Consider the following 25,264-nt stretch of genomic DNA (forward strand, 5'->3'; position numbering starts at 1 on the left):
ATGGGTAGCAGAACATAAAGATTAAGAATATGAGCTCTAGACTCAGACTGGATGGATCCAAATCTTGGCTCTGCAACCTTGTAGCCCTGTAACATCAGGAAATACAGATGAAATTTTGGCCCTCAATTTTTCTGTGCAAATTAGAAATGAAAATAATCCATATTTCATTGGCTTGTCATGAGGTTAAAAATGATGGCACACATAAAGAACGTTGAATAAATGAGACAACATAGCATGTGCTATGTATTTTCATTAGAAAATGCATTTTCATGAATATTTACTGAAATTTGTATTTTTATAATAACAGCCATCTTATATATACATACTAACAGTACTTTTCTTATGTTGAGGTATGTGCTTTCTACACCCTATATTCTAAGTGGTTTTTTTCTTTTCATGAAAGGATGTTGTATTTTGTCAAATGTCTTTTCTGCATTTATTGATCTGATAACATCATTTTTATATTTTATTATATAAATGTGGTATATCACATTTAGGAAGTCAAGAATGCTTACTTGGGAAATTAATGTCTCTTCAATATATGGTATTGGGAAAACTGGTTAACCACAGGCAGAAAAATAAATTTGCCTTCCACCCAACCCACACTACTCACAAATATTAACTCAAAATAGACCAGACATTTAAACATAAGGCAAATCACCATAAACTCCTAGAAGTGAACATAGGAAAGAGGCCCCTGGACATTGGTCCTGAGAATGATTTTTTGGATATATTAAAACACAAGCAGCAAAAGTGAAAATAAACAATAGGGAATATATCCACTAAAAAGCTTATGCACAGCAAGAGAAACAATAAAAAGAATGAAAAGAAAACCTATAAAATGAGAGAAAATATTTACAAGCCATGTATCTGATAAGAGGTTTGTATCCAAAATATATAAAGACAGAAACTCAATAACAAACAAACAAACCAATTAAAGACTGAGCAGAGGACCTGAAAAGATATTTCTTCCAAGGAAGGCATCAAAATGGCCAACATGCAGGTAAAACAGATGTTCAACCTCAATAATCAGGAAAATGCAAATTAAAATAAGATTCCACCTCACACCTGTTAGAACGTCTATCTTCAAGAAGACAAGCAGTAACAGGTGTTGGTGAAGATACAGAGAAAAGGGAGCCCCGTCCATGTGCACTGTTGGTGGGAATGTAAGTGGACTGCAGCCACTTTTAAAAATAGTATGTAGTTTACTCAAGGAATTAAAACTTCAACTGCAATATGATACAGTTATCAAGTTCAGGGTGTATATCCAAGGAAATTAAATGAATATCTGCACTGCCATGTTGATTACAGCACTGTTCAAAATAGTCAAGATATGGAAACAACCTAAGTATCAGCCAATGGATTAAAAAATGTGATATATATATATATATGTAATATATAATATATATAATCTTGCATCATATGGTATATTTGTCACACCTAATTCATTGATGTCAACACATTTGTACATTAAATACATTAAAAGTATTTAAAAAGTATTGTATTAAAAGTAAAAAATATAAATTTCAACTAATAATTCTGTTTTTCTTCTCCAGAATCTATCCAGGATACCACATTACTTTTAGTTGTCATATTTCCTTCAGCTGCTCCAAACGGTGACAGTTTCTCTGACTTTTCTTATCTTTGACGATCTTGACAGTTTTGAGAAATACTAATCATACATTTTATACAGAAATCTTACATTGGGGTTTGATATTTTATTCAAGATCACACCGGGGTTATAGGTTATTGGGAGAAAAACTGCAGGGGTAAATCACTCTTTTCACCACACATCAGTAGCTACATACTCTCAGTGTGACTTACCACCACTGATGCTAACCTTGATCACCTGGCTGAGACAGTGTTTGTCATGTGTCTCCTCCATAGTTACTTTTTCCCCACATTCCACACTCTACCTTTTAGAAATTAGTCACTATGTACCATCCATAAAAAAAGAGATGACTCTTTGAGAGCAGAGTATCTACATAATTATTAGGAATTATTTTTGATGTGAGATTTGTCTATACTCCCCTATCATTTAGTTATTTATTCAATTATTTATGTCATTATGAACTCATGGACTTTTATACTGTGAGTTACAAGTTCAATTCATTGTTATTTTGCTGCTGAATTATCTTTCTATCTTTGTCCACTGGAGGTACATTCACTCAGCTCCTGTGTCACACTGGCATATTCTCATCACTGTTTGTGTCTTTTCATTATTCCTTACTGTCTAGCACTACAAGATGCTCCATGTCATCTTGTCCATTCACTACCCCAGACCTAGAATCAGCCATTTCTTTAAGAGGTCCTAGTTTATTTTATTGGAGGACAGTATTAGGAAACAAGACCTGGGTACTAGAAGACAATTGTTTTTGATTTTAGTCAAAAGATGTCATTTATGGCACAAATGAACATCTTTGACTGCAAGCATAGTCCACCTTTATTTTTTCATAATCTAATAATGTATAATAAATGTTAAGTTCTTTATAACATCTGTTTTTCAATTGGAATGGGAGGCACACTTTAGGGAATGACTTTCCCCAGACTCCTATATTTTGCATCATTCATACTTAAATAGTCCTTCAGGGAATACAAAAGAGAAGCATTTTTTTTTTCAGTCAAAATCTCGTGTGAGAGTGGATTTCAGAAAGTTTGCAATGAATCTGGGATCAACTCAGATTGGCATGCAGGTCAGAAGCTAAGCCCCTTTGTGAGATCATAGAGATCCTGGCCTCCCAGTGAACATCCTAACTTCTACATAAGCTCTTATCATAACTGGTAAGTTTTCTAAGGCACTTGCAGACGTGTAGTTTTAGGGAACCTAAAAGTGTTTTACAATCTCGAATGAGCAGATGGGAATAAAAAGGTGCACACAGCACCTGATGGAAATAGGCACTACTACTGGTAGACGTGGTGTGAGAGATAACCAAATAGAAATATTGCTACTTGAGCGTTTCAGGAAATGCTCCATGAATATGATGATTTTGCTGTATATATAGCAGAACAGAATTCTCCTTTATCAGTGGGTAACTGAGTACAGAATGGTGTCAAACACGATTGAATTGTATCTATGGGAAATTCTCAATTCATTCACGCAACAAATATTTACTATTAAACACCTACTTTTTTGTAAAATCTTAAATTTGGCAGTAAAGAGATAAAACTCTCTTTCCTTGTGTTACTTCATTCTAAGTTATGCCATTCTTACATTATCATTCATATACATATAAGTTAGTTAAATATACAAGTGTGTCAGTGTCCATCTGTATCTGGATACAGATAGATATATGGATAAATATAAAGACAATTACGGCATAATAGTTGTTAGAAACTGCAAACTAGTTTTCATTTCTGATTGCTGAAGAGTTGTGAAAAACACGTATTTTGAAAACTTTTTGAAATTTGTTGAGCTGACTCACCATCTCTCATTCAAATTCCTAGATCTTAATATTGCTCTAAGAATTTCACTATCCCTACTGCCTACATTAGAAGATAGCTGTTGTAGTAATATGCAAATATAAACAAATTATTTACTAAGATAAAGTTTTTGAAAGTTTTATTTTTAATGCAGCATAATTATGACATGTATTAAAATATTACCAAAGGGAATATTTTAAAAGGTGGGTCATCCCCCAACTTTGATACCAAGATGCAATTTTCCCATTCAGAGACCACAAATTTCATGCTATTTTGATGCGCTCCTAACTAAAAGTAATTTATATGAATGTATCTGTATGTGATCTACATTATTCTGCTGTTGATACAAATATTACCATCCTAAGCACAGTTTTGAACTCTTCCACTTTACAGTGTATTTTAGAAACTGTTGCATATATATCTGCTTCATTTTGGTTGATGATTGATTCAGCGATGAGTTGGTCCCTGATTTATTCAGCTCACTTCTGATAGGCACTGAAGTTGTTTCCTATCTTTTGCTACCACAAAAGCGGCTGCAGTGATTACCTTTGTGCCTGTGAATGAGGTTATCTATAGCAAATAGAATCACTAGACCTATGACTGTATACAGTTGTAATATCATCAATGTTGGAAATCACTTCATAAAGACTGCTCCCACTTAAATATCTAGCAAAAAAGTCTTGAGATTTTTTCCACATCATTTTCAGCACTATTTAAAAGACTCTTATTAGAGGATCATTTTGCTAGTTCAATGTGTAGAAAGATATCTGTTTGGGATTTAAATTTGAACTTATTTAACTAGAATGAAGTTGAGCATATTTTCATATGCTTAATTATTTTTAATAATGTTTCTTTTGAAATTAGTTATTTTGCTTTAATTCACGTGTGCTGTGTTTTAAAAGACTGATCTCTGAAATTCACTTATATTTGAGTAAATTATGCTTTTTTCTGGTATTTATGCCATAAATATATTTTACCAGTTTGACACTTATGCTATGCTCTTAACTGCACTATTATTTGGAAAACATTTGTGATGAAGTACATAAAAACATTTGCCCATCATTTGGTATATATGAATAAATAATAATTTCTTTCCTTTTTCTATCTTCTCTTACTGAAGTCAGGGTTTGGGACACTCAAGAATATAGATCCAAACAATTCTATTGAAGTTTCTATAACTTGGGGCATCCTGAGCTAATTTTCCATATTTTCTGGTGCTTAACAGGAATAAAAGTTGAAATACTATTCAGATGTATGACAAATGTTCTCACTTTATTCATCTTTGTGCCGTAGCATCTCCTTTTGTTTTAAGAAAATGTTGACAGACTCAGAAAAATAATGAATAAGGGGAAGAATTTAACTTTGAACAAAACAGTATGATTTTAAAAGTACAAAGTTTAATGATAAAAGCTGAATTTGTAACAGTAAACAACTGGAAATGTTTGAGAGGTAAAGTAAAAAGAAATCAGCTTAGTCAAAGGCAAAAGATTAAAGTAAATTGCAAGATGTGCTGAACCAACTGAGTGTTCATTGCTAAAACTATGTTTCTCTTCCGTTCACTTACTTCTCCCTCTCGCCCCCTCCACCCACTTGTGTGTGTGTGTGTGTGTGTGTGTGTGTATGTGATGTGTGTATCTTCAGGTTTAATTAAGGAAGCTTAATCAACTATCAAATATTAAAACATAATTCTTTGAATGTTCAGAATATTTACTAGAAGTTATTTTATAAATGGCCTAGCAGGTTCAAGTAATGCGAAAGCATATTAGGGTAAGTCATGCATAAATTTTCGCTTTTTTTAACAACATGTTATCTTACTAGGTCTTAGCTGAAAACTGGGAAAAAAAATTCTGCCCAGGAAATTATCCACATGCCAAATCCCCTAAAGTCATGTTTATTATACCTGAAGAATCATTTATTTTCTCATTATTTAAATGTATCACTGTTTTCATAAGCAATCAGTTAAGTAGACAGAATAAATGTCATGATTTTCATTTTATTCAGGAATAAACAACATGGAAAGTAAGTGATTACCCACTGGAAAGTGGCAGTTCCATGAATGAGCACATGCATTTGACCTCCAACTATAGTATTCATGTCTTAATTTTTTTTCCTTTGCAGATTTATTACTTTTAATCTGTACTTTCTCCACTTTGATTGAAACAATGCAGCCAAATAACAGTGTAACTGAGTTCATACTCTTAGGATTGACACCAGATACTATGAGGCAGAAAATGGTGTCTGTAATCTTCTTCATTTTCTATGTGGGAACCTTGGTGGGGAATTTGTTTATTATCGTGACCATCAAGTCCAGCCAGATACTTGGGAGCCCCACTGTACTTCTTCCTATTTTATTTGTCCTTGGCTGATAACTGCTTTTCAACTTCCACAGCCCCTGGACTAATTGTGGATGCCCTGTCTGCCAAAAAAGTCATATCTTACAATGAGTGCATGACCCAAGGCTTTGCACTACATTTCTTTGGCTGCATGGAGATCTTTGTTCTCATCCTCGTGGCTGTTGCCCGTTACAGTGGCCATCTGCAAACCCTTGCGTTACACAACTATCATGAGCCGCCAGGTCTGCATTATCCTGATCACTCTTGCATGGATAGGGTCTTTTATACATTCCATGGCTCAGATTGTCTTGGCCTTGAGACTGCCCTTCTGTGGACCCAATCTGATCGCTATTGCTGTGACTTGCAGCCTTTGTTGAAACTTGCCTGCATGGACACCTATGTGATCAATCTGCTGTTGGCAACTAACAGTGGGGCCATTTGCTCCAGCAGTTTTGTAATTCTGATGACCTCTTACATTCTTATTCTGCATTCCCTGCAAAACCACAGTGCAGAAGAGAGGAAGAAAGCTCTCTCCAATTGCACTTCACACATCATTGCAGTCATCTTATTCTTTGGTCCACGTATATTTATGTATACACGCCCCCCCAACCACTTTCCCCATGGACAAGATGGTGGCAGTATTTTATACTATCGGAACACCCTTTCTCAATTCGATCATCTACACACTGAGGAATGCAGAAGTGAAAAGCGCCATGAGAAAGTTATGGCATGTCAAAATCACATCAGAAAGAAAAAGATGAATTGAGGGCTTTGTTTGATTAGTTATTAAGTCATAGTTTGGCTGAATCTGTACAGATAAAAAAACATAATAGTGTATCTCGTCACTCCTCCATACAATCTTTTACACTGCACCAGATTTTCTTACTTCTTTTTGTACCTCTGTCCTCAGATTAGTAGCTTCCCTCACATTTTCAGCCTGACTCTTGCATTGCCTGAGAGTTCTGGCATGACTGGTTGTAAAATACAACTCACAACACGGTCTACACTATGCTTGATAAGAAAAAATACATTTATATAATCACAACCTTGCAAACACATGATCATCCACAAAGAAAATGTAGCTAGTACTCTATAATTTGCAATCCCCACTATCATGCATTTCAAATTAGGTCTCTTGTTTTCTCTTGAATACTTCCAGAGCAAGAAAATTAACTTTATGTATCAATCAACTTCATTATGACATCATTTTATTTTTGAAATATTGAATATTATTGAATCAAATGCTATTTTATATATAATGGCATTTTAAAATAATTTTCTTATTGTTTCCTTTGGTTATTAAGATAACTGAGACTATACATACATATATATATATATATATATATATATATATATATATATATGAATATACTTATGTATCTATAAACATAGTGTTACAAACACCTTGAGATCTTTATAAATTATGTGACTGATATGACACAAATTATAGAACACTAGCCACATTTTATTTATGGATGATCATACATCTGAAAATAAACTACAATAATAGAAGTTTATAACTCAATGAGGCTAAAAAGTAAAATAATTTATGTCGACTAAAAAAACTTAAAAATATAGGGAACATGCAACATATTTTCTGAAACTGAAGTACTGAAAGGTAGAACATGGTATGAAGAAAAAAGTGTATTATGTTATTTTATTTAAAGTTGGGTTATATCGGTTAAATATAAGAAAGCACACAAGGCATTCTGGAAATACTCACTGTGCTTGTCTCTAGTTAGTGGACTTAGAAAAGACCCATTTCTGCAGCAAGAAGCTGCTTTCTTTTTTTTAACATTTTTTATTGATTTATAATCTTTTTACAATGTTGTGTCAAATTCCAGTGTTCAGTACAATTTTTCATTCATTCATGGACAAATACACACTCATTGTCTCATTTTTTTCTCTGTGAGTTATCATAACATTTTGTGTATATTTCCCTGTGCTATACAGTATAATCTTCTTTATCTATTCTACAATTTTGAAATCCCAGTCTATCCCTTCCCACCCTCCACCCCCGTGGCAACCACAAGTCTGTATTCTCTGTCTATGAGTCTATTTTTGCCCTGTATTTATGCTGTTTTTGTTTGTTTTTGTTTTTTAGATTCCACATATGAGCGACCTCATATGGTATTTTTCTTTCTCTTTCTGGCTTACTTCACTTAGAATGACATTCTCCAGGAGCATCCATGTTGCTGCAAATGCCATTATGTGGTCAGTTTTTATAGCTGAGTAGTATTCCATTGTATAAATATACCACCTCTTCTTTATCCAGTAACCTGTTGATGGACATTTAGGCTGTTTCCATGTTTTGGCTATTGTAAACAGTGCTGCTATGAACATTGGGGTGCAGGTGTCATCCTGAAGTAGGGTTCCTTCTGGATACAAGCCCAGGAGTGAGATTCCTGGGTCATATGGTAAGTCTATTCCTAGTCTTTTGAGGAATCTCCACACTGTTTTTCATAGTGGCTGCACCAAACTGCATTCCCACCAGCAGTGTAGGAGGGTTCCCCTTTCTCCACAGCCTCTCCAGCATTTGTCATTTGTGGATTTTTGAATGATGGCCATTCTGACTGGTGTGAGGTGATACCTCATTGTAGTTTTGATTTGCATTTCTCTGATAATTAGTGATATTGAGCATTTTTTTCATGTACTTTTTGATCATTTGTATGTCTTCCTTAGAGAATTGCTTGTTTAGGTCTTCTGCCCAATTTTGGAATGGGTTGTTTATTTTTTTCTTATTGAGTCAAATGAGCTGCTTATATATTATGGAGATCAAGCCTTTGTCAGTTTCATTTGTAAAAATTTTCTCCCATTCTGTAGGTTTTCTTCTTCTATTACTTCTGGTTTGCTTTGCTGTGTAGAAGCTTGTAAGTTTCATTGGGTCCCATTTGTTTATTTTTGCTTTTATTTCTTCTAGAAAATTTTTGAAATGTATGTCAGATTATGTTTTCCTCTAGGAGGTTTATTGTATCTTGTCTTATGTCTAAGTCTTTGATCCATTTTGACTTGATTTTTGTATATGGTGTAAGGGAGTGTTCTAGCTTCATTGCTTTACATGCTGCTGTCCAGTTTTCCCAACACCATTTGCTGAAGAGACTGTCTTTATTCCATTGTATATTCTTGCCTCCTTTGTCGAAGATGAGTTGACCAGAAGTGTGTGGGTTCATTTCTGGGCTCTCTATTCTGTTCCATTGGTCTATATGTCTGTTTTTGTACCAATACCATGCTGTCTTGATGACTGTAGCTCTAAAGTATTATCTGAAGTCTGGGAGAGTTATTCCTCCAGCCTCTTTCTTTCTCTTCAGTAATGCTTTGGCAATTCTAGGTCTTTGATGGTTCCATATAAATTTTATTATGATTTGTTCTAGTTCTGTGAAATATGTCCTGGGTAATTGGATAGGGATTGCATTAAATCTGTAGATTGCTGTGGGCAGTGTGACCATTTTAACAATATTGATTCTTCCAATCCAAGAGCTTGGGATATCTTTCCATTTTTTAAAGTCTTCTTTAATTTCCTTCATCAATGGTTTATAGTTTTCTGTGTATAATTCTTTCACCTCCTTGGTTAGATTTACTCCCAGATGTTTTATTACTTTGGGTGCTATTTTAAAGGGGATTGTTTCTTTACTTTCTTTTTCTGTTGATTCATCATTAGTGTAAAGAAATGCAACTGATTTTTGAATGTTAATTTTGTAACCTGCTACCTTGCTGAATTCTTCAATCAGTTCTAGTAGCTTTTGTGTGGACCTTTTAGGGTTTTCTATATATAGTAACATGTCATCAGCATATAGTGACACTTTTACCTCTTCTTTTCCAATTTGGATCCCTTTTATTTCTTTCTCTTGCCTGATTGCTGTGGCTAGGACTTCCAGGACTATGTTGAATAGGAGTGGTGATAGTTATAGTAATGGGCTAATAGATTTACAAAAAAAGGTAACCATAAGCCAAAAACTTACAAGGGATTCACAAAAATTAAATAAAACCCATGATAATACAAAGGAAAATAACAAACCACAAAAGGAAGAAGAAAGGAACAAAGAGGATATACCAATTCAACTGCAAAGATAAGTTCAAAATGACAATAAACACACATCTATCATTAACTACTCTAAATGTTAATGGACTAAATGCTCCAGTCAAAAGACATAGAGTGGCAGACTGGTTAATAAAGGAAGAACCTTCAATATGCTGCATACAAGAGACCCACTTTAGGGAGAAGGACACATATAGATTGAGAGTGAAAGGATGGAAAAGGATATTCCATGCAAATGGAAAAGCCAAAAAAGCAGGTGTTGCAGTACTGATTTCAGACAAAATAGACTTTAAAGCAAAGGCCATAAAGAAAGATAAAGAAGGAAATTTTATAATGATATTACACTCATTAATATATATGCACCCAATATAGGAGCACCTAAGTACATACAAGAATTACTAACAGAGATAAAGGGGGATATTGATGGGAATACAATCATAGTTAGAGATTTTAACACGGCATTAACATCACTAGAAAGATCTTCCAGGCAGAAGATAAACAAGGCAACAGAGAAATTAAATAATACAATAGAAAAACTAGATTTGGTGGATATTTTCAGAGCATTACAACCCCCCCAAAAAAAGAGAGTTGATTCTTTGAAAAGTCAGACAAATCAACAGACCCTTAAAGAGATTAACAAATTTAAAAAGAAAAATCAAATCAGATAAAAAAAATAAAAGGAAGAAGCGATGTTACAGCCAATGCCACAGAAATTAAAAAAAAAAAAAAAAGATCACAAGGCTACTGTGAACAACTACTAACCAGTAAATAATCCAGAAGAAATGTCTAATTCTCTAGATGATAGCAACTTACCGAAACTAAATAAAGAAGAAATAAGAAGACAACAAAACAATAACAATTGGACATTGAATTTGTGAATCAATTGAATTAGTGAATCAAAACCTTTCAACAGAGAAAAGCCCAGAACTAGATAGCTTCACAGGTGAATTCTACCAAACACTTAAGAAGAATTAATACAATTCTTCCAAAAATAGAGGAAACAATTGCAAACTCTTCTTTATGAGGCCAATATCACCCTGTTTCCAAAGGCAGACAAAGGCATCATAAGAAAGGAAAATTACAGACCTATATCCCTGGTGAAAGTAGGCACAAAATCCTAAACAAATCACTAGCTAGCTGAAAGACACAGCACACTGAGAGTATACCCCATGACCGATTGGAACTAATCCCTGGAATGTAAGATTGGTTCATCACAGGCCAATTAATTAGTGTGTTACAGCACGTTAACAGAATAGAAGTTAAAGACCTCATTATCATCTAAACAGATGTAGCAATAATAATTGATAATATTCAACATTAACTTTATGATAAAAATTCTCACCAAAATAGGAATAGTAAGAACTGAACTTGCTACAGTGAAGGTCATAAATTAAAAGCCCATAGCTCACATCATACTCAATGGTGAAAAACTGAGACCTTTTCTTCCAAGATCAGGAATAAGGCCAAGGTTCCCATGTTCACTACTTTCATTCAATATAGTACTATAAGTCCAAACCAGAGCAATTAGGCAAGAAATAAAAGGCTTCTTAACCACCAAAGAAGAAAAAAATTACACCTGCTTACAGATGACATGATCTCATATGCAGAAAATCCAAAACATTCTACAAGAAACAATTATTGGAACTACTAAAGAATACAACAATTTTTATATTTAAAATCAATATAAAAAATAATAATTGCTTTGATATACACTGACAGCAAATTTTCTGAAAATGAAGTTAAGAAAACAATCCCATTACAATAGCATGGAAATAACACTTAAAAAATAAACCTGTCAAACAAGGTAAAATATTATTATTATTACACTGAAAACAGCAAGTCATTAATGAAAATAATTAATGAAATAAAATAAATAATGAAATAAAAAGACAAAATAAATAGGCACATGTGCTCATACTTTGGAAGACTTACTATTGTTAAAATGCCTGTGCTTTCCAAACTGATCTGCAGAGTTAATGCACTCCCTATCAACATTTTGATGCCATTTTTCATAGAAATTAAAAAAACCCTAAAAATCATATGAAACTACCAATGTCCCCAGTTGGCCAATGCTGCATTGAGGAAAAAATAAAAATAGAGCTATCATGTTTCCTGATTTCAAAATTTATTAAAAAGCTACAACAATTAAAGCAGTATGATAGAGGCATAAAAACAAATGCACAAACCAATGGCACACAATAGATACCCAAAAACCCAAGCATACACCATAAACAGCTCTTTGACAAGTAAGCTAAGAATACACACTGGGGAAAGGAGAATCTCTTTAACAAATTCACTGAGAAACTGGATAAGGAAATCATATGAAAGAAATTGAATCCTTATGTTACACCATATTCAAAGTGGATTAAAGACTCCAATGTAGGAACTGGAACCACAAAACTCCCCGAGGAAAACAGAGGTGAAAACCTTCATGACATTAGGCTTGGCAGTCATTTCTGGAAAAGACACAAAAGCAAAAGGAACAAAGTCAAATTTAGGCAAGTGAGGTATCACTAACCATCATAAAGGAAACCACAAGCCCGGCGGAAAATCAGCCTACAGGATGGGGGACACTATTTGTAAATCACATACACAATAACAGATTAAAACTGAAAATATACCCAAAAAATCCCACAACTCAACAGCAAAGAATTAACAAATGAATTAATAAATGAACAGAGAACTTGAATAGACTATTCTCCAAAGAAGACACAAAAAACTGCCAACTGGTATATGAATACATAGTCAACATAATTAATTGTCAGGGAAATGCAATCCAAACTACAATGAAATATCACCTCACTTGTAGTAGTATGGATGTATCAAAATAACAAAGATCAAGTGTTGGCACACATGTCAAAAAACCAGAACCCTTGTACACTGCTGGTGGCAATGTAAAATAATACAACATTAAGAAAAACAGTATGGTGGTTCCTCCAAAAATTGAAAAATAATATTAGCATATGATTCAACTTTCCATCTCTGGGTCTGTATATACAATTGCATTGATACCGGGAATGCAAAGAGTTAGCTATATTCTTATTTTTATTGTGGCATTATTTACAATACTCAGCATATGAAAACAACACAAGGCCTATTTTACGAAAGCTAGTCAATAAATATTTGATGAAAACAATTATTTCAATAAGTTATTTCCTTTAATATGTCTTTTTACTAACATAAAAATAAACTTGAAAAATATAAGATATATATTCAGTTTGCAAAAATAGCTTGATATACATATTAATCATCAGACCAGTTGCTATTCATCTATTGTTCCTTGGTGGGGGATGTCTCAGGTTTTAGACATCATAGTGCCATCTCTGGATTGTACCTGCACAAAAAAAATTGGAACTAGGAAGACAAAGATATAAAGGCCTGAAAAGTTTTTTTCCTAATGCAGGGGTGCATAACTTAGGGCCCTGGGTGGAAGCATAATAGTTTCTTGGTGATCTATTTTCTCCTCTACCAGTGATATAATTTTTTCTTCTTCCTATTCTCCACCTCTCCTTTTTCCTTTTTCCCTGATACTTTTTTTTTCAGACAGAGGAAAATAGTAATTACAAACAAAATCTTTGTATCTGGTTCCTGAGTATGTGATGGATTAACTTGCTATTCTTACAGGCTAACTGGACAAATAGAAGTTGAGTTATTACATCTGGGATGAAGCTAACTAGGGAGAAACTTTGGGGAATTAACTTTCTATTATGCTAGTACCTTACAGCATTAAGTCTTAAAATATTCCCTTTGGAATGCAAAAAGGAATCTGTTTTTTTCCCCAGTGTTCTGTATGAAAGCTAGTAACAAAAAAGGATAGGCAGACTTGATGCTAATTCAGAGAGTCTTCTAACAGTAAGTAATAGATTATTTTCATCTTTATATTTTTTTTATTTTGGCTATATGAAATTGGGGCATATTTGTCTACTTACCGTGCACTATGGATAGGAGATCCCAGTAAATTAATGATACTAATGTGGATTATAGTCAGCATAATGCTAAAAAAGTGAGATAAATATTACCTTTTATGGGGTTACAGGAAATATTTAAGTTAAAAGATTTTACTGAGCATCTACACTGTACAAGGCATTGGGTTGGAACTGTGGAGAATAACATCTGAATAGCACATAGTTTTCTGACATACTTATTCCAAAAAAGAAGCTAAAAGAAGCATACACATTCTTGTTATAAACAACAATACAGACTACTATAAGAAAAGTTACAGAGAAAGACTTTAGAGAGCAGAGGTGTGAATTTAATTTCTCATAGGCAATAACTGAAAGCCATCCAGAGGACATTTCTTAGAAGTGTGGTTCTCAATTTCCTGGAAGGTTGAATCAACTAGATATGGAAAGGCATTTCAGGAAGAAAGAAGAAGGCAGGCTGAGTTTGGATACTCTGCATGTATTTATTTTTAATCCCTGGCTACAACATTACTTCCATCATGGAGACCCCACCTAATACACCTGCTAATCTTTACATGCTCACATGGCATCATGAACACACCCTGGTTACACAAAGACTTCCACATGGTTCACTTGAGAACTACAGTCTTCCTTTTCTAGATTGTGAAGTACTGCAGATTACAAAATAGGTTAATAACCCCTCTTTCAAAATACAATGTGCATCCCTGAAATGTACTTGAGGGCACAGGAAATGTTTTTCAAATAAATTACTTAATACTAAAGTAGTCTGAATTATTTGGAACATCAATACATAAAAATGGGCTTTATGGCTGCAGATTTGGGTGGAGACATTTAATGTATTTTTGAACCCACTGATTAAATATTTGATAAGGACACACAATTATTAATGAGCCAATATGACCATATGTGTTTATAATTCTTAATTTATCTTAAATCTGAAAGTCCAAAATTAAAAAAAAAGTAAGTTTGTCCTGGAAAGTGATAGGAAATTAGACTTGATAACATACAAACCAAAACTGTACACTCAATGCAGTGGCCAACATCATGAAATACTGAAGTGACACAGACTTTTACATCAAATTGCTTCCAATGCCTGGCATATTTTCAAGTGTCAATACTTTATAATACATCACTCTTTTAAATTAATAAATGAAAGGATCTCATTGTGATGATTAATAAGACTCAGTTTCCTTATAGATTAGGATTATGCACAAATCTAGAGATTTTATTTTTTAATACTTGGAAACCCAAACTGAAAAATTCACTAGATGTTTGCTCAAGAGTTTTTGTTTGTTTGCAGAAATGAAGGATATTTCATCTCTGTTGAAGGGAAGACAATTCACCACAGGAGAGGAAAACATATTGAAGGGAAACCTTGTGCCCATGTGATCAATCATAATCTGTGCTCTGGCTGCTTACAACTTTCAAGGCAATGTACTGAAGACTAGATGGCATTTAGGAGAAATACAATGGAATAAGTAAGTCTTTCAGCTTATATTTAAATGCATTACATTTCAGTTTATATTTTTACTTGTATATAGCACCACTGCCAGCATCATTCTCACAAGAAAGAACTAAAGAAAAAGTTTGTTTGTTGGAATAACCCCATGATAATATTTCTTTCCAAATGTGAGAGGGGAGAAAAAGCCTTCATTGAAAGAAATTATCATTATTTCAAGTTGAATAATTATTTGCCAGGACAAAAACAAATTAAATGAAGAAGTCAGTTACTATCTTCTATGATTCTTTTTGAAACCTACATTGGCCTCCCTTTTCTGACTTTCTGCTCTGTTCTGTGTATGTGGGGTTTTCAAATACTTGAATATTACAAACTCTCCTGGGAATATAACCATGATCAGGTCCTATACCAACTGCTGAGTGACATCTTCCCCCCCAAAAAAACCAGCCCAGATCTAACATTCTTAAGTAAAACCTTGAATTTAGAAAACATGAACTATTTATTAATAAATAAGCAAAGTTCCTTTCATTTAGAAATGTAACAAAGAAATCTGAGTACTCTAAAATGTGCTTTTCACATTGGAGAAAGAAAAAATAGTAATGGGCACTTTTGAGACATTAAATAACTGAGAACATTCATTCTGTTCATCACATATGTCAAGGACTAAATATAAACATGCTTGAAGTTTGCAACAGATTATTTAAAGGCAACATTTCATTTTACAGACTGGAGAATCCTGCAGAGAGTTTGTGCTGAATGTATGAGTATACATATTTATATGAAATTATATAAATTTATAAATAAAATACTTTTTATAAATATGTATAACAAATATGAGAAGTAGAAATGCATGGGCAAATATGATATTCTTTAAGATGTTAAGTGTGCTGTATGACTTTATATTTATATCATAAACCACCAAGGGCAGTCAAATATATCTGTAATTATGAGTAATACACAATGTCAAACATGCAAATCAAAGCCATATTAAATATGGCCAAAAATAACAAAGGAAGTAACAAAATGGAGTCTATATATTAACTATATATTCATAAATTTAGTCAGAATCACATCACATCTATCAAGGTATTATATTTGAAGAATTTTATAGGAAAGTTTAACATTCACAAGCTTATATGAGACTCATAATGATCCTATGAAGTCATCATTGCAAATTGAAAACAAAGTGTTATTACTAAGAAACCAACATATAATATACATTATTAGGAAACTCCAGCTGGAACATCCCTGATAAGCAGTACTTATTTTTACTTAAAATATTCCATAATATCAAATAACACACCATATATTAATTTCTTTACTTTTTCAGATAATCCATTTTACACTCATCCCATCTTCTCATTCATGAAATCATGAAGTTGAAGAATAATGTGACTGAGTTTATTCTGCTTGGGATGACCCAGAATCCTGGAAGGAAGAAAATAGTATTTGTCACTTTCTTGCTTTTATATCTGGGGACACTGTTGGGTAACTTTCTGATTATTACTACTATCAAGACCAGCCAAGCACTTGGGAGTCCAATGTACTTCTTCCTTTTCCACTTATCCTTATCTGATACCTTTCTCTCTACTTCAACAGCCCCTAGAGTGAATGTGGATGCCCTTTTGAAGAAGACCACAATCTCTTTCAGTGAGTGCATGATTCAAGACTTTTCATCCCATTTCTTTGGCTGCCTGGAGATCTTCATCCTTATCCTCATGGCTGTTGACTGCTATGTGGCTGTCTGTAAGCCCCTTCACTACATGACCAACATGAGCCATTGAGTCTGTGGTGGGCTGATGGCCCTGGCCTGGGTGGGGGCCTGTGTGCATTCTTCAGCTCAGATTTTTCTGTCCTTAAGTTTGCCTTTCTGTGGTCCCAATGTGATTGATCATTATTTTTGTGACCTGCAGCCTTTGTTAAAGTTTGCCTGTACAGACACCTATGTGACCAACCTACTCCTGGTGTCCAACAGTGGGGCCATATGCACAGGGAGCTTTTTTGTGCTGATGGTCTCCTCTGTTGTTATCCTGCATTCTCTGAGAAACCACAGTGCTGACGGGAGGAGAAAAGCCCTCTCCACCTGCATCTCCCACATCATCATGGTCATCCTGTTCTTTGGTCCTTATATATTTATATACACATGCCCTGCAACCACCTTCCCCATGGATAAGATGATAGCTGTGTTTTATACAATTGGGGCACCTTTTCTTAACCCTTTGATTTATACACTAAGGAATGCAGAAGCAAAAAATGCCATGAGGATGTTATGGAGAAAGAAGTTGATCTCAGATGACAAAAGATAAATGGAAGCTTCATAGTTTAGATTGATCTAGAAGAAGCCCCTAGAGAATATTATCTCTTATTGTGGCATTAATGTAATCCTGTCATAGGGCATTAGCATTAGTTTAATTCAGGAAAATAAGCATAGTAAACACATACACTGATTAGTGTTCAGTCAGTGTTATGTACAAGATGAGACAGCACCAGCTGTAAACATGTATACAAGGTCCATTGCCACAGATGTTTTCCACTGCTTTGTTTCTGCCTCTGTTGCCTGCCTAATATTACATTGCTATTTATTTAATATTTTCCATGCCCTCCTTCATTCTAACTTCTGGTCTCCTCTGTGTATAGTTATACATTTAAATGCTCATATCCACAGCCTGGCAGACTTTCCCTCTTTTAAATGGTTTTATTAAATATTTTAGTCACATCTGCCTCATCATAGACCTTCAACTTGGTGGCTCTTCCTGACTCAGCAGAAAGCACTAGATTCAAATAATACAGAATTGTAATGTTATAAAGAATAGTAAGAATAGTATAAAATCTAGATAGTCTCCCTTTCATTTCTTGGTGTTATACTTTGAATTCCTACCATGTGTTTACTGAGATCCTTCTAACAGCTACAGAATATGGAGATAAAAGTCCACCTTTGAAGAACTTCTTTGACCATAGGAAGGCTTTGACTACTGAGTTTATACTTATAATGATATTCCTTTGGAAAAATGTATGTTTCTAATTTGACTCCTTCTAAATTTAGGAGGTATATATTTTCTCTTGAATTATACAAATGTTAGTATTTTGTTTCAATGTTGATTTATTGTAACTGTAAAACTGATGGCCCAAATTAAGGGTGATATATTGATATGGTCCAGAAGTAGAGACTGTAAGCAGTTGACGTTGATGAATATTAACATATTGATAGATTAAAACAAATAATGAAATAGAGGAGGATCTTATGCTTTGAAACACTAATATTTATATGATGAATATGAATTATAAACTCCATTCAGCAGTCACACTTCTTGGTATTTACCAAAAGAAGTTGAAATCTTATGTCCACATAAAAATCTGCACTCACATTTATAACAGCTTTATTCTTAATTTCTGAAACTTAGAAATAATCAAGATATCCTTTAGTGGGTGAATAGATAAACTGGTATATCCATATGAATATTATTCAGTGCTAAAAAGAAATGAGCTATCAAGCCATAAAAAAACATGATGAAAACTTAGACGCATGTTATTAAGTCAAAGAAGCCAATCTGAAAAGGTTACATACGGTATGATTGCAATTATGTAACATTCTGCAAACGACAAAACTATGGAGACAGCAGAAAGTTCAGTTTTTGCCAAGAGTTAAAGTGGAAGGAAGAATCAATAGGTGGAGAACAAAGGACTTCTAGAACCATGAAACTACTCTGTGTGGTACTGCAATGGTGGATGCATGCCATTATATATTTGTCTGTATCTGTATGACATACGACTCCAAGAGTGAACTCTAATGTAAACTCTGGACTTCCAGTGATAATGAAGTGCCAGGGTAGCTTTATCAATTGAACAAATGTACCACTCCTGTGGGACATTAACAATGGAGAAGGCAATGCATGAGTGGGACAGGGGGTACATGGGATACCTCTATATCTTCTGTTAAATTTTGCTGTGAACCTAAAACTGCTCTAAAAATATAAAGTTTTAAAAAATGTCAATAGAGAAGATAAAATTTAATACTAAACAAAAATCATCTACTCAGCTTAAAAGAACACAGGAAAGAAAGAAAATAAGTCATAAAGGGGACAAAGAAAATGTAAACTGCAATAAGAATTTTAAATCCAAAAATTTTAACAATTGCATTAAATGAAAATACATGACATTAAAAGACAGAAGTTGTCAGACTAGATATAATAGGATAATCTTCAGCAAAGAAAAGTAGTGGACTAATGATAACACATCAACATGATTACTCTCAGAAACAGACTATACAAATTAGTAAGTGCTGTGATTCAATTTGTATGCAGTTCTAGAACAGGCAAAACTGAACAGTGACACACACAAGAGCTGTGGTTGCATCTTGGGGGATTGACTGAATATTGGGATGGCAGAACTTTCAGGGTTACTGAAAGTATTCTGGATCTTGAATTTGTTGATGGTTACATGAATATATGAATTTATCAATATTGATGAATATAAATATCAATCATATGCTTAAAATCTCTGTATTACATTGTATGTAAAATCTATCCCAGAAAAAGTAATACAAAATAAAATTACTATCTCTAAGTCCCAATAAAAATGTTTATCAAATCTAGTGATCATTTCTATAGGAAAAAAAAAAAAAAAACCAGAACAGCAAGTGTCATTAAGAATTTCATTCCCATGAATAAAATATGTATAGCTATGTTTAAATTGGTACATGATAACAACTTTTAATAGTTACACTGGACTTCATCAAAATGAAAAATTTTGTGCTGAAATTTGTGCTATCAACAAAGTAAAAAGCCATCCCACAGTTTTGGAGAAAATAACTGCAAATCATATACCTAATAAGGAACTTGTCTCCAGACTATATAAAGAATTCCTACCACTTAATAATAAAAAGATGATAACCTGATCAAAAATTTGGCAAAATATATGAATAAACATATGTCCACAGAATACATACAAATGGCCAAAACTACATTAAAAGATGTCAACATCTTTACTCATTAGGAAATGTAAATGTAAGCCATAATGAGATACTACCTTGTACCCACTAGGATGTCTAGAATAAAAAATTACAGACAATCATAAGTGTTGGTGAAGATGTAAAGAAAGTGGAGTTTTCTATATTGCTGGGGGTAATGTAAAATGATGCAGTCACTTTGGAAAAAGGTTTGGCAGCTTCTCAAATGGATAAAAATATAATGACCAATGACCCTGCATGTCCACTTTACCCAAGAGATATTTACCCAAGAGAAAGGAAAGTATATATTCACAAAAATACCTGCACATCAATGTTCATAGCAACATTGTTCATAATAGCCAAAATGGAGAAACAATCCATACATCAATCAACCGATGAACGGATAAATGTCATATCCATACAATGAAATCTTACTTGTGATAAAAAGGAAAGAAGTACTGATTCTTAACACAACAGGGATGAAACTTTAGGAACATTATGCTAAGTGGAAAAAGTAGGTGATTCCTTTTACACAAAATGTCCAGAAAAGAAAATCTATATAGATTGTTTGGTTAAGGTTGCTGGTGATGGTGGTGTAAAGGAAAAATGAGTGACTGCTAATGGGTAGGGACTTTCTTTTGGGGGTGACAATAATGTTGCAAAATTAAATAATGTTGATGTATACTAAAACACCATTAAATATTATACTTTAAATGAGTGAATTACATAGTATGTAAATTATATACCAATAAAGCTGTTAAAAATAAACAAATGCTAAATCTAGTGATCATTTCTACAGAATAAAAGACCATATAGAAGCTATCATAAAAATTTCCTTCCCACAAATTGATTCTATTAAAATCAATACATGAGTGACTTTTAATTCCTAATTATCATGATTAAGATTTCAAATAATCAACATTATGCTATATAATTTAATTTATACAATTCATACAGAAAGATTCAGAAATTTTATTATTGGGAAACAAATAGCATGTAGCATGAGAAAAGGCCACTTGTTTCTAATCTGGAAATAGTGGCCTGTGAGCAACACCATGGACATCTGCTTCAGCAGCCAAGTGCAGAGCACAGTGGTGCCCAGTGGGAACAAATGTCCTACATGCTGCTGGAGTCCCATTGACTGAGGTGCCTCAGGGTGTAAAAACCTGAGATCTTGAACCTTCCACTTCTCTGAGCCTTTGGGCTGAGAGAGTCATTCCCTTACCCATGCTCCAAAATAATAGTGTCCCTTTGACTGGAGAATACACAAGAAATTCACCTGAAACAGGATCCTCAAAAGATTGATGTTTGCTTTTCAAAATTAGATGGCATAATCTTCATTATCTCCAGACCAATAAATGACTCAAAGATCAGCATAATGCAAAGGAAGCTCTGAATGTGAAAGGAAATAACCTGCATCCCAAAAGTATTTGCAGGACTACACAAATATGAACTTGTGTGAGCTGGGAGAACATTTTGGAGGAAATGAACCTTGAAAGTGTTAGATCTGAGTGCTAGGAAGAGCTTAATTCTGGTAAGGACACTCTGAGTTTTGAGTGGGAACTTGGGGTTCAGCACTTTGGCAATAGCCTTTGGCAGGCATATCCTTGGAGTCTGGACAAGCTTGTGTGTTATAACAAATTCCTGGAGGCAGATAAGTTTCCTGGGAGAGAGGAGAGACTGACAAGGAATCAATCTGCCTGAGGAACTATGTGTTGGGAAAAGGGGACTACTCAAACTTCTTGAGAAATACTGGATATAATATCTGATCCATCACTGTTACAAGAAGACCTAAAATACTATTACAATCTTCCAATTAAAGTAAAAGCTTATAAAGGCCACGTTGTAAATTAAATTTTGGTGCAAGTCTGCCTCAGAGAAGGTTTGATGTGTCAATGAATATATCCTGTAATTATTTCCCTATTCTTCAAATATATCATTGGAATATATGGATACTTAGCACCTGGAAAAAACTTCATGTTGATTACTTTCCAATAAGCGCCCCTATATCACGGATAAAATAGAAAATCAGAAGCAAATCATTTTAAAAGGAATTTCAAAGATAAAAGCAATCATAAAAGATATGAAGGATTCAAATTTCCCATAATAATGCTATTTAATTAATTGGTCTGATTCATGCAAAAAAAAAAAAAGATGGATTATAGCATGTAACTATGGACTACTATAATCTCACTTAGGAAGGATCCCCAATGGAAACTTCAATGCAAAATATATTAACTTTACTATATTAAGTTTCAGAGTCTCTAGCAATTGGTCTGTAGCCCTTCTTCAAGCCCACACTGGCTGTTGCCCTCCAATGTCAACAGGGCAGCACAGGAATCTGGACTAACCATCCATGGAGACTCTCAACTCCAGACCCCACTGAGGGCTACTAAGGCAAGAAAACCAGGACCCAATCAGTGTGCCATACGTAAACAAGAAGGACACTGAGATGATGCCCTTACCGCTCCCAAAAAGGGAAAGAAATAGCAGATCCCATCCACTATCCTTGAAGGCAGAAATTCCAAACAAATAAAAGAATGAGAGAGCCAGAGGAGTCCTGAGCTGGCACTCCAGTTGCCCCCTCAGGAGCACCGGCTAACATTGGACATAGGGAAAAGCCTGTCAAATTTAGTCAACATCAGTGCCACTTAGCCAGTTCTGAGCACCAGATCTGGCAAAGTCAGTCACAAGAGTTGTAAAATCATAGGGGTATTAGGGAAGGCCCAAGAACAGGCATTCATAGAGCCATTAGAACATAAGTTGGATGAACACTTGCCCGCCCACCCACCCACTTCTTCCTGCATGCCCCAGAATGCCCTATACCCCTGCTAGGAAGAGATGTCTTATATAAATTGGGGGCTACTATCCTCCTAATAAGAAACAAACTGGAGACTGGCATCCCCTTAGATGAAGGGCACAAGATGATAATATTAATGGTTGAGGAAAAACTTCCTTGGAGTAAACCTCAAGGTTTGGGCCCAGAGATGAGTAGACTGAGCTGTGGGAGCCAGTCCAGTGATAGCATGCCTAAAACTGGACATACATGGCCCAATAGAAAACAGTACCCTCTCCATAGGGAAGAATTTGTGGGGCATTGTCCCTGTGATGCAAGACCTAATTGGCCAGGACCTTAGTAGATCACGACAATCAGTGTGTAATATCACCACTGTCCCCATAAAGAAACCCAATGGGGAATACTGACTGGGACAAGACCTCAGGACAGTCACTGAAGCCACAGAGTATATACATCCAGTAGTCCCTAATCCCTATACCCTGCTGGCCTCTCTACAGTCCACATGGACCTGTATTCTGCATTAGATTTAAAAGATACCTCCTTCTGTATTCTGTTAGCCTCAGAGTCACAAGAAATGTTTGTTTTAGAGTGTCAGAACCTGAACATGCACAAAAATAACACTGCTGGCCAGTTCTACCCCAAGACTGCAAAAATTTCCCCACAATTTTAGGGCAAACTTTAGCTAAAGACCTCAAATATCTACATGTGGAGTTGGGAACCCCTCTCCAGTATGTAGATGGCATTCTGATCCCAAGTCCAATATAATTGGTTAGCTGAGATCATGGTAAACCTTGGCATGAAAAGCATAATCAGTCAGATAATTGAGACATGCCCTACCTGCACAATACACAACCCCAGCACCAGACCCCCAAGAGTCCTCCCCAGATAAGGCCCATTCAGACCAGGGGGACACATCGTGGAGAAGATTGTCAGATTGACTTTACTGTCATGCTAGTACTGAGCAATGTCAGGTATCTCTTGGTGTCTTGGTGCTAATAGACTCATTTTCTGGATAGATAGAAGCATCGCCCTCCAAAAAAAAAATAAATAAATAACTGAAATGACAGCTGAAGTCGCTCAGGTGTTACTATAAGAAATAATCCTCAGGCTTGGGCTCCTGGGATCCATACAAAGTGATAATGGTCCAGCATGTGTGCCTCAAGTGATGAAGGGATAACCGGTACCCTAGGCATAAACTAGATCTTGCTCTCAGCCTAGAGATGCCATTCACCCTGGAAAATAGACAGAACCAATCAGGCCTTGAAACTAGCCTTAGCCAAGCTACGTCAGCAAAACCAAGGAAATTGGATTGTGTCTTCCAATTGCCTGACTGTGCGTGTGGTTAGCCCCAAGGAATAAGTTAAAATTAAAGGCATTTGAAATCATATATAGTAGACCCATTCCCCAAGCCTGTAAAGAAGAGACACCTTAAGCCCCTTGAAATGACACAACTCAAGTTTGCTCTCCAGGCAGGAGAAACCAGAAAAGCCCTCACAGGATATGATGAGCTAGTGCTGCGCAAATAACCTGGCCCTGCACCCCCTCCAGCCAGGAGACTGGGGGCACCTAAACACCTGGAAGACAAGCCTGCAGAATCAGCTCACTCTTAAGTGGAACAAACTCCACTAGGGCATCCTAGCCACCCATTCTGCCTGAAGCTGCAAGGGGTCACTCCATGAGGACATCACAATGGAGTGAGGACGGCCCCTGAGCACCAACCTCCAGAGAGACAACCTGGGGCAGCAGACCCCGTGACTACGCGTGTGACCCTCTCTCTCACAGGAAGCTTCTCTTCTGAAAAACAACAAAAGTGTGACCAGGGAGGGTCAGGCCCCGGCAGTGAGCCGCAACGACAGGACACACTCGCCTACAGGCAGAAGGCCTAGATGCTTTCACGTCCCCGTGCATCTGAAAGTGCCCGGTGTCCTTTGCCTCCTGAAGCTTAGACAAACACGGGCTGCTCAGTTAACACGAACAATTAGGCTGAAGTCTGGTGACGACCAACCATATATCATAGGCAGATGGGGGGAGTTCCCCTCCACCGCCTGGGGTCATGATGATGCCCCAAATCACCAGGAAGCAGTCACAGGAGATGAACCTGTGCCCCATCCCGACCCTAACACCCCACAAGAATGAGGAGCAGGACAAAGGAGGGATCTGTCATCGGCAAAGCCCAGTAACGGCCCATTAACAATTCCCGGGAAGCAAAAATAGAATCTGGGTAATAAAATAAAGTCTAACCTCTTTCTTTTCCTTTGTGCCATGTCTGGTTTCACTTGTTCCTGCGGTGTTGCATGCAGAGGTCTCCACCCGGCACCTCAGAGCAGGGCTCCTGGTGTGAAACTGCTGCC

General features: G+C 35.4%; 2 pseudogenes; both read left to right on the forward strand.

The window, feature by feature from the left end:
* The first annotated feature begins 5,451 nt into the window (after positions 1 to 5,451).
* Positions 5,452 to 6,888, forward strand: LOC102508581 (annotated as a pseudogene).
* A 9,592-nt stretch (positions 6,889 to 16,480) lies between these two features.
* On the forward strand, positions 16,481 to 17,477 carry LOC116661723 (annotated as a pseudogene).
* Positions 17,478 to 25,264: the final 7,787 nt, after the last annotated feature.

Source organism: Camelus ferus, chromosome 36, assembly GCF_009834535.1.
Source record: "Camelus ferus isolate YT-003-E chromosome 36, BCGSAC_Cfer_1.0, whole genome shotgun sequence".
NCBI lineage: Eukaryota > Metazoa > Chordata > Mammalia > Artiodactyla > Camelidae > Camelus > Camelus ferus.